We start from the raw sequence: 11601 nt of genomic DNA, 5'->3' as shown, positions 1-11601 counted from the left end.
GGGGGACTTCAATTATCCTCATATTGACTGGGTCAATTTGTGTTCTGGTCACGATAAGGAAACCGGATTTCTTGATGTGCTAAATGACTGTGGCTTAGAGCAGCTAGTCACAGAGCCCACCAGAGGACAGGTGACTCTGGATTTAATATTGTGCGGTATGCAGGACCTGGTTAGAGATGTCAATGTTACTGAGCCATTGGGGAACAGTGATCATGCTGCGATCCGTTTTGACGTGCATGTTGGGGGAAGAATACCAGGCAAATCTCTAACAAAAACCCTTGACTTCCGACGGGCGGACTTCCCTCAAATGAGGAGGCTGGTTAGAAGGAGGTTGAAAGGGAGGGTAAAAAGAGTCCAATCTCTCCAGAGTGCATGGAGGCTGCTTAAAACAACAGTAATAGAGGGCCAGCAGAGGTGTATACCGCAAAGAAAGAAGGGTTCCACTAAATCCAGGAGGGTGCCCGCATGGCTAACCAGCCAAGTTAGAGAGGCTGTGAAGGGCAAGGAAGCTTCCTTCCGTAAATGGAAGTCTTGCCCTAATGAGGAGAATAAAAAGGAACATAAACTGTGGCAAAAGAAATGTAAGAAGGTGATACGGGAGGCCAAGCAAGACTATGAGGAACGCATGGCCAGCAACATTAAGGGGAATAATAAAAGCTTCTTCAAATATGTTAGAAGCAGGAAACCCGCCAGAGAAGCGGTTGGCCCTCTGGATGGTGAGGGAGGGAAAGGGGAGATAAAAGGAGACTTAGAGATGACAGAGAAATTAAATGAGTTCTTTGCATCTGTCTTCACGGCAGAAGACCTCGGGCAGATACCGCTGCCCCAATGGCCCCTCCTGACCGAGGAGTTAAGTCAGATAGAGGTTAAAAGAGAAGATGTTTCAGACCTCATTGATAAATTAAAGATCAATAAGTCACTGGGCCCTGATGGCATCCACCCAAGGGTTATTAAGGAATTGAAGAATGAAGTTGCAGATCTCTTGACTAAGGTATGCAACTTGTCCCTCAAAACGGCCACGGTGCCAGAAGATTGGAGGATAGCAAATGTCACGCCTATTTTTAAAAAGGGAAAGAGGGGGGACCCGGGAAACTATAGGCCGGTCAGCCTAACATCCATACCGGGTAAGATGGTGGAATGCCTCATCAAAGATAGGATCTCAAAACACATAGACGAACAGGCCTTGCTGAGGGAGAGTCAGCATGGCTTCTGTAAGGGTAAGTCTTGCCTCACGAACCTTATAGAATTCTTTGAAAAGGTCAACAGGCATGTGGATGCGGGAGAACCCGTGGACATTATATATCTGGACTTTCAGAAGGCGTTTGACACGGTCCCTCACCAAAGGCTACTGAAAAAACTCCACAATAAGGGAATTAGAGAACAGGTCCTCTCGTGGATTGAGAACTGGTTGGAGGCCAGGAAGCAGAGAGTGGGTGTCAATGGGCAATTTTCACAATGGAGAGAGGTGAAAAGCGGTGTGCCCCAAGGATCTGTCCTGGGACCGGTGCTTTTCAACCTCTTCATAAATGACCTGGAGACAGGGTTGAGCAGTGAAGTGGCCAAGTTTGCAGATGACACCAAACTTTTCCGAGTGGTGAAGACCAGAAGTGATTGTGAGGAGCTCCAGAAGGATCTCTCCAGACTGGCAGAATGGGCAGCAAAATGGCAGATGCGCTTCAATGTCAGTAAGTGTAAAGTCATGCACATTGGGGCAAAAAATCAAAACTTTAGATATAGGCTGATGGGTTCTGAGCTGTCTGTGACAGATCAGGAGAGAGATCTTGGGGTGGTGGTGGACAGGTCGATGAAAGTGTCGACCCAATGTGCGGCGGCAGTGAAGAAGGCCAATTCTATGCTTGGGATCATTAGGAAGGGTATTGAGAACAAAACGGCTAGTATTCTAATGCCGTTGTACAAATCGATGGTAAGGCCACACCTGGAGTATTGTGTCCAGTTCTGGTCGCCACATCTCAAAAAAGACATAGTGGAAATGGAAAAGGTGCAAAAGAGAGCGACTACGATGATTACGGGGCTGGGGCACCTTCCTTATGAGGAAAGGCTACGGCGTTTGGGCCTCTTCAGCCTAGAAAAGAGACGCTTGAGGGGGGACATGATTGAGACATACAAAATTATGCAGGGAATGGACAGAGTGGATAGGGAGATGCTCTTTACACTCTCGCATAATACCAGAACCAGGGGACATCCACTAAAATTGAGTGTTGGGCGGGTTAGGACAGACAAAAGAAAATATTTCTTTACTCAGCGTGTGGTCGGTCTGTGGAACTCCTTGCCACAGGATGTGGTGCTGGCATCTAGCCTAGACACCTTTAAAAGGGGATTGGACGAGTTTCTGGAGGAAAAATCCATTATGGGGTACAAGCCATGATGTGTACGCGCAACCTCCTGATTTTAGAAATGGGTTAAGTCAGAATGCCAGATGTAGGGGAGGGCACCAGGATGAGGTCTCGTGTTATCTGGTGTGCTCCCTGGGGCATTTGGTGGGCCGCTGTGAGATACAGGAAGCTGGACTAGATGGGCCTATGGCCTGATCCAGTGGGGCTGTTCTTATGTTCTTATGCTGGGACACCACCACCCGCTCAATCACCTTGCCCAGGAATGGGATATTCGAGACCGGCCGAAAGTTATTTAAATTAGTGGGATCCAGGGAGGGCTTCTTCAGGAGGGGGCGAACCATCGCCTGCTTCAAGGCAGGCAGGAGCACCCCCTCCCTCAGAGATGAGTTCACCACCCTCCCCGTCCACTCGGCTAGCCCTTCCCGGACAGCCCTAATTAACCATGCTGGGCACGGGTCGAGTGGGCAAGCAGCAGGTCTCACACTCCAGAGAATCCTGTCCACATCCTCAGGCTCTACAAGCTGAAAAGAATCCCAAATAGCAGGATAGACAGGTGCCCCGGGGATATCACTAGACATGCCCACAGCAGCGTCCAAGTCATGCCGAATCTGATCGACCTTCTCTGCAAAGTGTCTTGCAAACTCGTCACAGCGAGCTTCCGTGTGCTCCTCCCCACCAGTAGGGGGGGCAGATGTAAAAGGCTACGGACCACACGAAAGAGCTCAGCTGGACAGTTCTCTGCAGATGCAATGGTGGCAGAGAGGTGTGCCCTCTTAGCTGCCACCACTGCCTTAGAATATGCTCTCAACTGGGCCTTAGCCCGTGTACGGTCAGATTCGGTACGAGTCTGGTAAGTAAGGGGGGAAATGATAGAGTATCACCATTTTGGTTAGCGAAAAAGAAGACAGTCCTCAAACGGCCCCTCCCACTCGCTGTCAGAGCCATTGGGGCAGCAAGAGCAGTGCGCCGGTGGTCACCTGCAGTGAGTGGGAGGGGGCAAAACAAGGTCTCCTCAGACTTGTGAAAGCTAAAGAACTGGTGCAGGTCTGAGGAGACCTGTTGGCGCGTGGAAGGCTTTATCCCCTTTTTCCCTCTGAAGCCTCCCAATCTGCTCCCAGCTGGATACAGTGCGCCCCTTTTTGGCACAATTGCACCAGCATAGGTGAGCATAGGATTGGGCCGAAAGTCTGGATGACACAACAGGGAAAACTTTAGTGCATGTCACTGCCAGATGTACTTCTGTTGATGATGGAACATGACAAAGGGCCCTTACTCCAGGTCTCAGGAGATGGGCAATCTCATATGAAAGGAGGTGATCTTTCAGGTACTGAGGTCCCAAGCCATTTGGGGCTTCAAGGGTTTAAACCTCAATATGCACAAAGCAACGTAATGGCAACCTGCGCAAGCGGAACAACAGAGGTATGAGATGCTTTGTGTACCTGGTGCTGTGTAGTGGCATTTGCACAAGCTGAAATTTCTAAATGGTCTTCAAAGGCTGCCCCTATATACAGAGATGTAAGTACTGACATCTATGAGGCCAGCAGAAGCTATAAAGAATTCCCTGCTCATATGAATTCATAATGAATTCATAATTTTATTCAATTTTCACGTTCCTCTATAGCAGAGTTTCTCAATGTTTATCCTCCACCATACCACTTTGCGTGGTCCACCTATTGGAGTACCCCTGGAAGTAACTGGTGATGACATCATTTCCAGTTACTTCTGGGTTGGGAAACCAGATGTGATGTGAGAAATACCAGTAAGAGGCTTAGGGTGGACGGAAGGTCTTTTTTGAGCATGGAAAAAAAATGCTTTGGAGCTCTGCCCGGCAAGCCAAGCCCCCTACTGCTATTTGTCACATCACATTGCTGGTCTTACTGCCAGGCAGAAGGTGTTCAGGGGTCCTATGTGTACCATCTGACATACCACCTCAAGTAGCACTTTAAGTACCTCTAGTGGTACCTCTGCTACTACTGATGAGAAATACTGCCCTATAGTAGATCTTTTGCTATTACATGACAAATGAGGACTCACCTTTGACATTAGAATAAAAACTGAGTATATATGATGAGTATACAGTGATGCTGGTCTGGATCAGAATATTTGCAGTAGTCCAAAGAGCGCCTCACTTGATGCCAGTGACTTCGGGTCCCATCCTTTCCAACTTTCCAGCACCAGTGCAGCCACAGTGCAGATGCCAGGTAAGGGAACAAATGCTCTCATACCTTAAGGAGGCCTCTGTGACTGCCTTCACATCACAGGTTGCAGTGCACACCCCACTGACATGGCTGCACTAGCACTGGAAGAATCTATAAATAAATTTCCCCACATTTAAAAAAAACAACAACTTGAGAGCACCCTAGGTGGGGAGCAGTGGCAGATTCAAACTTCCTTGATACTTTCTTCACTTCCTCTAAGTGAAGATCTATTCATTGCCCATTCTATTAATTAAGGAGTTTAGTTGCTGATATCCTGAGGAGCTCTGCTCCATCAGGTGGCAGCAGCTAGCATACCGTTGGTGGTAAGGGATGAAAACTGCTGATAGCAGTTATTCTAGTGTACTGTATCAGGAATGAGGTTGCACTGCATCAGTGAAGAGATGCTGTTTTTTGTATAGCTTGATTTCTTGCTAATGGATGAGCTAGAATCCAGGTTACAACTACTTGCCAGGGGTGTGTGTGCATGGGGGGGGGGGGGAGAGAACCACCTGGAGCTGGAATGTCAGTGGTATATTTGATGTTTTTGCTATTGATGAGGGGCACTAAGGGTATGCTGTTTGATTTTGAGTATACTGATGTTATTTTGAAAAGGCAGCATAGTCAGTTTGTCTTGGTGTCTGCCTACTTATGCCCAACCAACATACATACATACATGTGCACATGCACACATACATACATGTGCGTATGTATTCTTGCCTTCCTAGGAAACTGATCCTGTAGCAGCTAAATTAGGAATTTCCTATAATTTGAGGAAACGAGTTGTGAATCATAGTTAAGTACAATAAAATGCATTATTCTTGTTAGGAAGGGAAAAAAAAAAACACATGGGCAATTCCCCATGCAGTGATGCAGTAGTGCCAATTTGGCACCCTGTGCAACCTTCGGGGGAATTTCAGCGTCCTAAGGCTTCCTTGGGGTGAGGGTAAGGTTTTGGCATACACCACTGACACCCTTGAAGGCCTTGCAGGGGACCCAATATCCCCCTTGGGAAGGGTGGATCCAGTATCCCTACATATACAAAGATCTTCAGACCTCCAGATCTTTGCTGGAGCAACATCTGAGCTCTTCCAATCACAGCATCCCCTTTTATGTCAATGTTTCCCTTTAGAGCTGTCTGAGGTCCTGACCAGCTACCAGGGCTTTACCTCTAGTTGGGCCTCTGCCTCAGACAGATCACTGGTCTAGCATACTAGCGCCTTGTCTGCCCACCTGGAGTTCCCAACATGGAACCTATGGGGACAGGCTGGTCATGATGAAGAAAATCTGTGAACAGGATCTCCTATTATGTTTCATTTCAATGTAAAAGCAGCCATGAGGCAGATGAATTTGGACTGGGACCATGGGCCTGGGAATGGTTTTACATCCTTTCTTCTCATGCATTTTCCTGACAGAATTTACTACCTCTCCCAGTTGCTGTTTACTGCAAGGAGAAAAACAGATGGGTGCCTATATGCATTGCCCTGTAAGGCATAATGCATCTGGGGGAGGAATCATGACACATATTATTTATTTTATTGATTTAAAAGATTTATAACCTGCCCTTCTCCTTACTAAGAAAGAACCAGGGCAGCATACAACCTCAAATATTAGTTAACAAAATTGATAATAAAATACAAGCAATATAAAATAAAATCAATGCAAAAATCCCAGACAGGAAAACAGCAATAAAAATAATAAAAAAAACTATAAACCAAAAAACAAACAAGCATCCAATATAGTAATAGTGAATGAGCAAATGAGATACAAAGCAACAAAATTCTTAAGCTCTTCCCCCCCATGGGAAAGCTAATAGAGAGGATTCAGTTCAATAGGAAGGGAGTTCCACAGGTGTGGTGGCATAATGGAGAAGGCCCTTCCTCTTGTTGCCACTAGCCAAGACTCAGAGATTGGTGGCACCTGTAGAAGGGCTCCCTAGATTACTGCAAAAGAAATGGGCATCATTGGACTGCTATTCCATCATTAGTTCCTATGAAAATGTCCTTCCTCTTCCCATTCCAGCAATCTGGCTGATGTTGAATAGGAAAGGTGTGTGGCCACAATCCAGCATGGTGAAGAAAAACAGCATGCATACTTACAGAGCTGGCCAGACTTACCTTGAATCCAGCGCATTTTTTAGATTGTGAGCCCTTTTGGGACAGGGAGCCATTAGTTATTGGATTTTTCTCTGTAAACCGCTTTGTGAACTTTGTTGAAAAGCGGTATATAAATACTGTTAATAATAATAATTAATAATAATGTCTCTTGCGCTGGCCTCTGGGTGTTGCGAATATGCTATAAAGCACATTCAAGCCAACTCAGGAGTTGCTGGGGAGGGTAGTGCAGGGATGCCCTTCAGCCTCCCTGTGCCAAATCCAGTCATAGCTGAGGTGAGTTGGCACTGGCCACAGGAAGCTGGCATAGGGAGTTGAGATGGGGGAGGGGCGGACCGCCTCCGGCACTTCGGCTAGATTGTAGCCCCCTCCTAAGCAGGCCAGCGTTACACTGGGCTGCTTGGATTTGTGCCAGCGATTTTGCTGGTGCAGATCCAAGTAGACCCATTGAGGTGGCTGCTGTGTGACATGGGGTAAGGGGAAATTAATCCCATTACTCCAAGTTGCACAGAACCTACCTCAAACCCTCCACTGTACAGTGCAGGCTAGCTAGCCAGCCTGTTCCAGTGCAGGATTGAGCCCTCCCACTATTACATCTGTACGTCAGCAGCCACCTGTAACAGGGTTGGTTTTGGACAGAGATGTATGTAGTTTATTTCAGCCGGATCTTTTCACATTTGTATCCTGCAATCCTGATGGGACCTCCAGTCAGCTTACAATACAGTCCTTTTAAAGCCAAAGAAAATTATGGAAACTTATAGCAAAGACACACAAAGTGTCTTTTCCTGCATCTATGTTGCTGTGTCCTCAAAAGTTAATGAGGAAGAGATGTCAATAAAAGTTCAGGTGATGTGTATGCGCAACCTCCTGATTTTAGAAATGGGCTATGTCAGAAGGCCAGATGCAAGGGAGGGCACCAGGATGAGGTCTCTTGTTATCTGGTGTGCTCCCTGGGGCATTTGGTGGGCCGCTGTGAGATACAGGAAGCTGGACTAGATGGGCCTATGGCCTGATCCAGTGGGGCTGTTCTTATGTTCTTAAAAACATTGAAGGCCAAAATTCTCTGCTGCAAATTTATTTTTAAACTCTGTTCTCAGTGGGGACAATCATTTGCCCCCAAAACCCTCTTCAAATGAAACTCCTCATAGTGTAGTGCAGTGCTTCCTAATCCTTTCAGCACCACGACCCACTTCATTGGCTGTGTGGGCTGGGTAGTGCTCTAGAACAGGGGTGTCCAAACATTTTGGCAGGAGGGCCACATCATCTCTCTGACACTGTGTCAGGGGCTGGGGAAAAAAAGAATTAATTTACCATTTAAAATTTGAATAAATTTACATAAATGAATATATTAGAGTTGGAACTTATATGAATGAATGAAGGTCTTGCAATAGCTCAAGGCCTATAAATTGCCTTACACAAAGCAAGGCCAGCCTTTCCTTTGCTGCCACTGCTGCATCACAGACGTGAAACAGCAAGTAGTGGAGGGAGCCCTTGTCCCACAGCTAGGTGAGAAGTCAAACAGTCGTCCTCTTGCTGACAGCGGTTGTGTTGGGCCAGCACAGGCTCCAACAAGTCTCTGGAGGGCCAGAAGCTCATTGGAGACTAGGGGCTCCCTGAGGGCCAGATTGGGAGCCCCTGAGGGCCGCAAGTCACCCCTGGGCTGGGGTTTGGGTACCCCTGCTCTAGAATGTGGTGGCCAGGTTGCACCCTAGAATTCCTTGCAATGCCTCAGATGGCACTGGTCCACAGCATTTTCATGACCCACCAAAAATGGTTCATGACCCACAGTTTGGGGACTGCGTATGTTGTGTAATTGCGCAGACATTGGGAGGGCACTGAGTGACAGCTGTCAAGAGGAGTTCCACCACTGACTTTGTCACTGAAGAGGTAATGGGGCAAAAAGGAGGGGTGAATGACTGCCTCTTGAACTTTTCATCAAATTTAATCACCACCCCTGGAATTCTCCTCCCTTCCTCCCCATTTTATTTCAACCCCCGGAATTTCATCCAGCACTGAATTTCAGGCTGAAAATGATCACAGGACAACTTTTGTTTCAGTGTAGATGGCTGGCTGCCCTCCATCTGCGTGCCCCTTCTGCTTCTAGGAATATTTTTAGAGAACCTGGTATTTAATTCTGTGGTGTTGCTGAGAGGCATGCACTGCATCCTGACAGCAGAACACAGATTGATGGGGTCTAGTTGCGATTACACTGGGGTGTCCAGGTGCCACTGCCACATCTGGCCAGGAGCCAGGTGTCGATCTAAACAAGCTGACTGGTAAGCTATAGAGGGTCAAGTCATGCCAGCAAAAATGATTTTGTGAATCCACCTTAACTAATGTCTAACAGATCATTAAAAAAAAATACTGTCACCTGGCCACAGCCTGCAAAGATAGGTTACACAATGCACCTTTGCAATAAGCTCCAGAAAATATAATTAGCACATGTAATTTTTCTCTTCCTTTTTTCCCATTTCCCCTCTTGCATCCTTGACCTCTGTGTGTCTTTGTAGAAATTCTAATAGCATTAGCGTTACGCTACAATTAAAAAGCTAGACAGCACAACAATACTCCTTGACAAGATATTTTTACAATCCTTTTTTATGTCATTCTGTTGGGATTGAATGTCTTTTGAACTTTTGCAAATTAAGTAGATGCTCCGGGTACGTATTCTCATATGGTATCCTTTTGTGTGATCTGTTAGGTCTCTTCTGGTTTATAGCATGTGAGTATTGGTTTCCATTTATCTTACCACCTATAATTTTGTTAAATAGCAATTATTCATGCATAACATGGGTTTCAAGAGCGTTTAAAAGCTGTGGCGCTCTTGCCTTGAATGTTAAAAGGTATGTTTCAAATTATTTGTGTAAAGATGGTGCTCTTTAAATTGATTTTCAAGGCAGCCGTTTGTACTTCCTGAATGTTATTCATAAACTAACATACGAACAAACCGCAAGCATTAAGCTGGATCTGGTGTGCTCTTATAGTTGCTTTGATGCAGTTTGAAACAATACTTTGATCGTAGGTATTATTACCCAAATGACTTATGGGAGCATCCAGAAGCAGGAGCCACCTCCCACAAGCACAGCTACATGCCCTGCTTTTATTCCTCAGCCTCTCTAACTGGACCTCAGGTGTGCATTATAGCATCCCAGACATTTCATTTTAATGGGAGGCTCATGAGGTCATCCCATGTACCTAACAAGCCTGCTAGCACTCTCATTTCCAGGATTCAATAGACAAGTAACAAACAGAGAAATATGTGTGAAATACAATCAAAGCACGCAGCACATTGGATACTAGTTTTATTTTATTATGCACCACCATTTTTTTTTTTCCATACCAGCAGCATACATGAGATTCTCATCTTGGCATTGGCCGGGCCCAGATCTGCTTAGTTTCAGCAAGACGGTTGACTTACATACCTTTAGATCAGACCCTGAGTTCAAATACAAGTCTGAATTTGTTGCCAAGCATAGTTGAAGGCTCCAGTGATTAAATGACTTGGAACCTGGATGAGAAGGACAGTCTTCTTGCGCAGGAACTTGCTCAGCAACTGGATTCAGAATCAGAGGACTTGCTCTGTGTCCTACTACCTTTGGAAGTTACGTTGATGGGGATGTGGGACAGACCTCTTCAGTAGTGGTGTTCCAATTATGGAAAACCTAACCTCATGGGGTCCAAGTGTAAAACTCCTTTACAGCTGGCTTTTAGGTGGGTGGTTAAGACTATCTTTTTCACCTGCCATTGATTGGCTCCTTAGTTTCTGTCGTAGTTTTACCACTTTTCTGTACCGACTGTGATTGACTCTTTTTATTTATGTTATGTTTTACTCTATTATTCTCTTAAGTATGTTGTTAGCTGCATGAAAGGGACCAAAAGGTGGGCTGTAGATATTTTAAATTCACGAATTTAAAAAAAAAATTCATGCAAGAGCACAACTACAGTGCTGCATTTTTCATGTGGGTAGATGGCAGATCAGTTATGTATTATCAGAACCAACTGCCACATTATCAGAACCAACTGCCTGTTCATCTGGGATGGCGATGATGACCAATAGATCAATCCAGCCTGTACTTCACATGAACTGACAGTGCACAATAGAACATGTCCCACAGTCTTCTGCAGTGCACAGGGGCTCAATGGCATGCATGAAGTGGTTATTTGGGAGAAATATCAATGCAGAAATTGTTTCTTGAAGACAGACATTTTGCAAACCACTACCTTGGGATACATAGAGCTAATTTTAAAACAGAAACTGCTGCCTTTAACCACGTCAAACTACGGGGGGTGTTTGTGAATGGTTGGCACTGGTAATGTGTGTGTGCCCTGAGAAAAGCAATAGGGAAAAGGGGAGAAAAGACATTCTAGAAAAGCCAGTTTATTTCCAAAGCAGAGGAGCCAGGAGAGGACCAACAGTCCATCTAATCAAGCTATTTCAGTGTTTACTGACAGCAGCTCTCCAGAGTTTCAGGCAAAGGTCTGTCCTAGCTGCCCTGAGATCCCTCAACTGGAGATACTAGGGACTTAATAGCAGATCTTATTGCAGGAAAGCATATTCTCTTAGACTGACCTAATCCCTCTTCCCTTAATAATCACCCAACATCCCCATCACCACAGTTTGGGCTTTTATTATAATCTCTTTTGCTTTGGGGGAAAAGGGCTCTCTTTGAATTACTCTCAGGTAAATTCTCTTTCCTCTCTTCTGATCCTGTTGGTTAAAACTGAGGTCGTACATATTACCAATGCACACCATTCACTGAATACCTCAGGAAACTTAATCTACTGCCATTAATACCTAAGGATGTTGCCTACCTGTGTCCTCTATAATTGTTGCATTATTTCTCCAACCCACACACACTAACTGCTCATTTTTTTCCCCCCTGGGTAAGAACAATTCCATACCAGTGAAAAGACTCTGGGGAGAATAGAGCAAAAGTC

This window comes from Tiliqua scincoides, chromosome 2, assembly GCF_035046505.1.
Source record: "Tiliqua scincoides isolate rTilSci1 chromosome 2, rTilSci1.hap2, whole genome shotgun sequence".
Classification (NCBI taxonomy): Eukaryota; Metazoa; Chordata; class Lepidosauria; order Squamata; family Scincidae; genus Tiliqua; species Tiliqua scincoides.
This window is presented reverse-complemented; position numbering follows the sequence as displayed.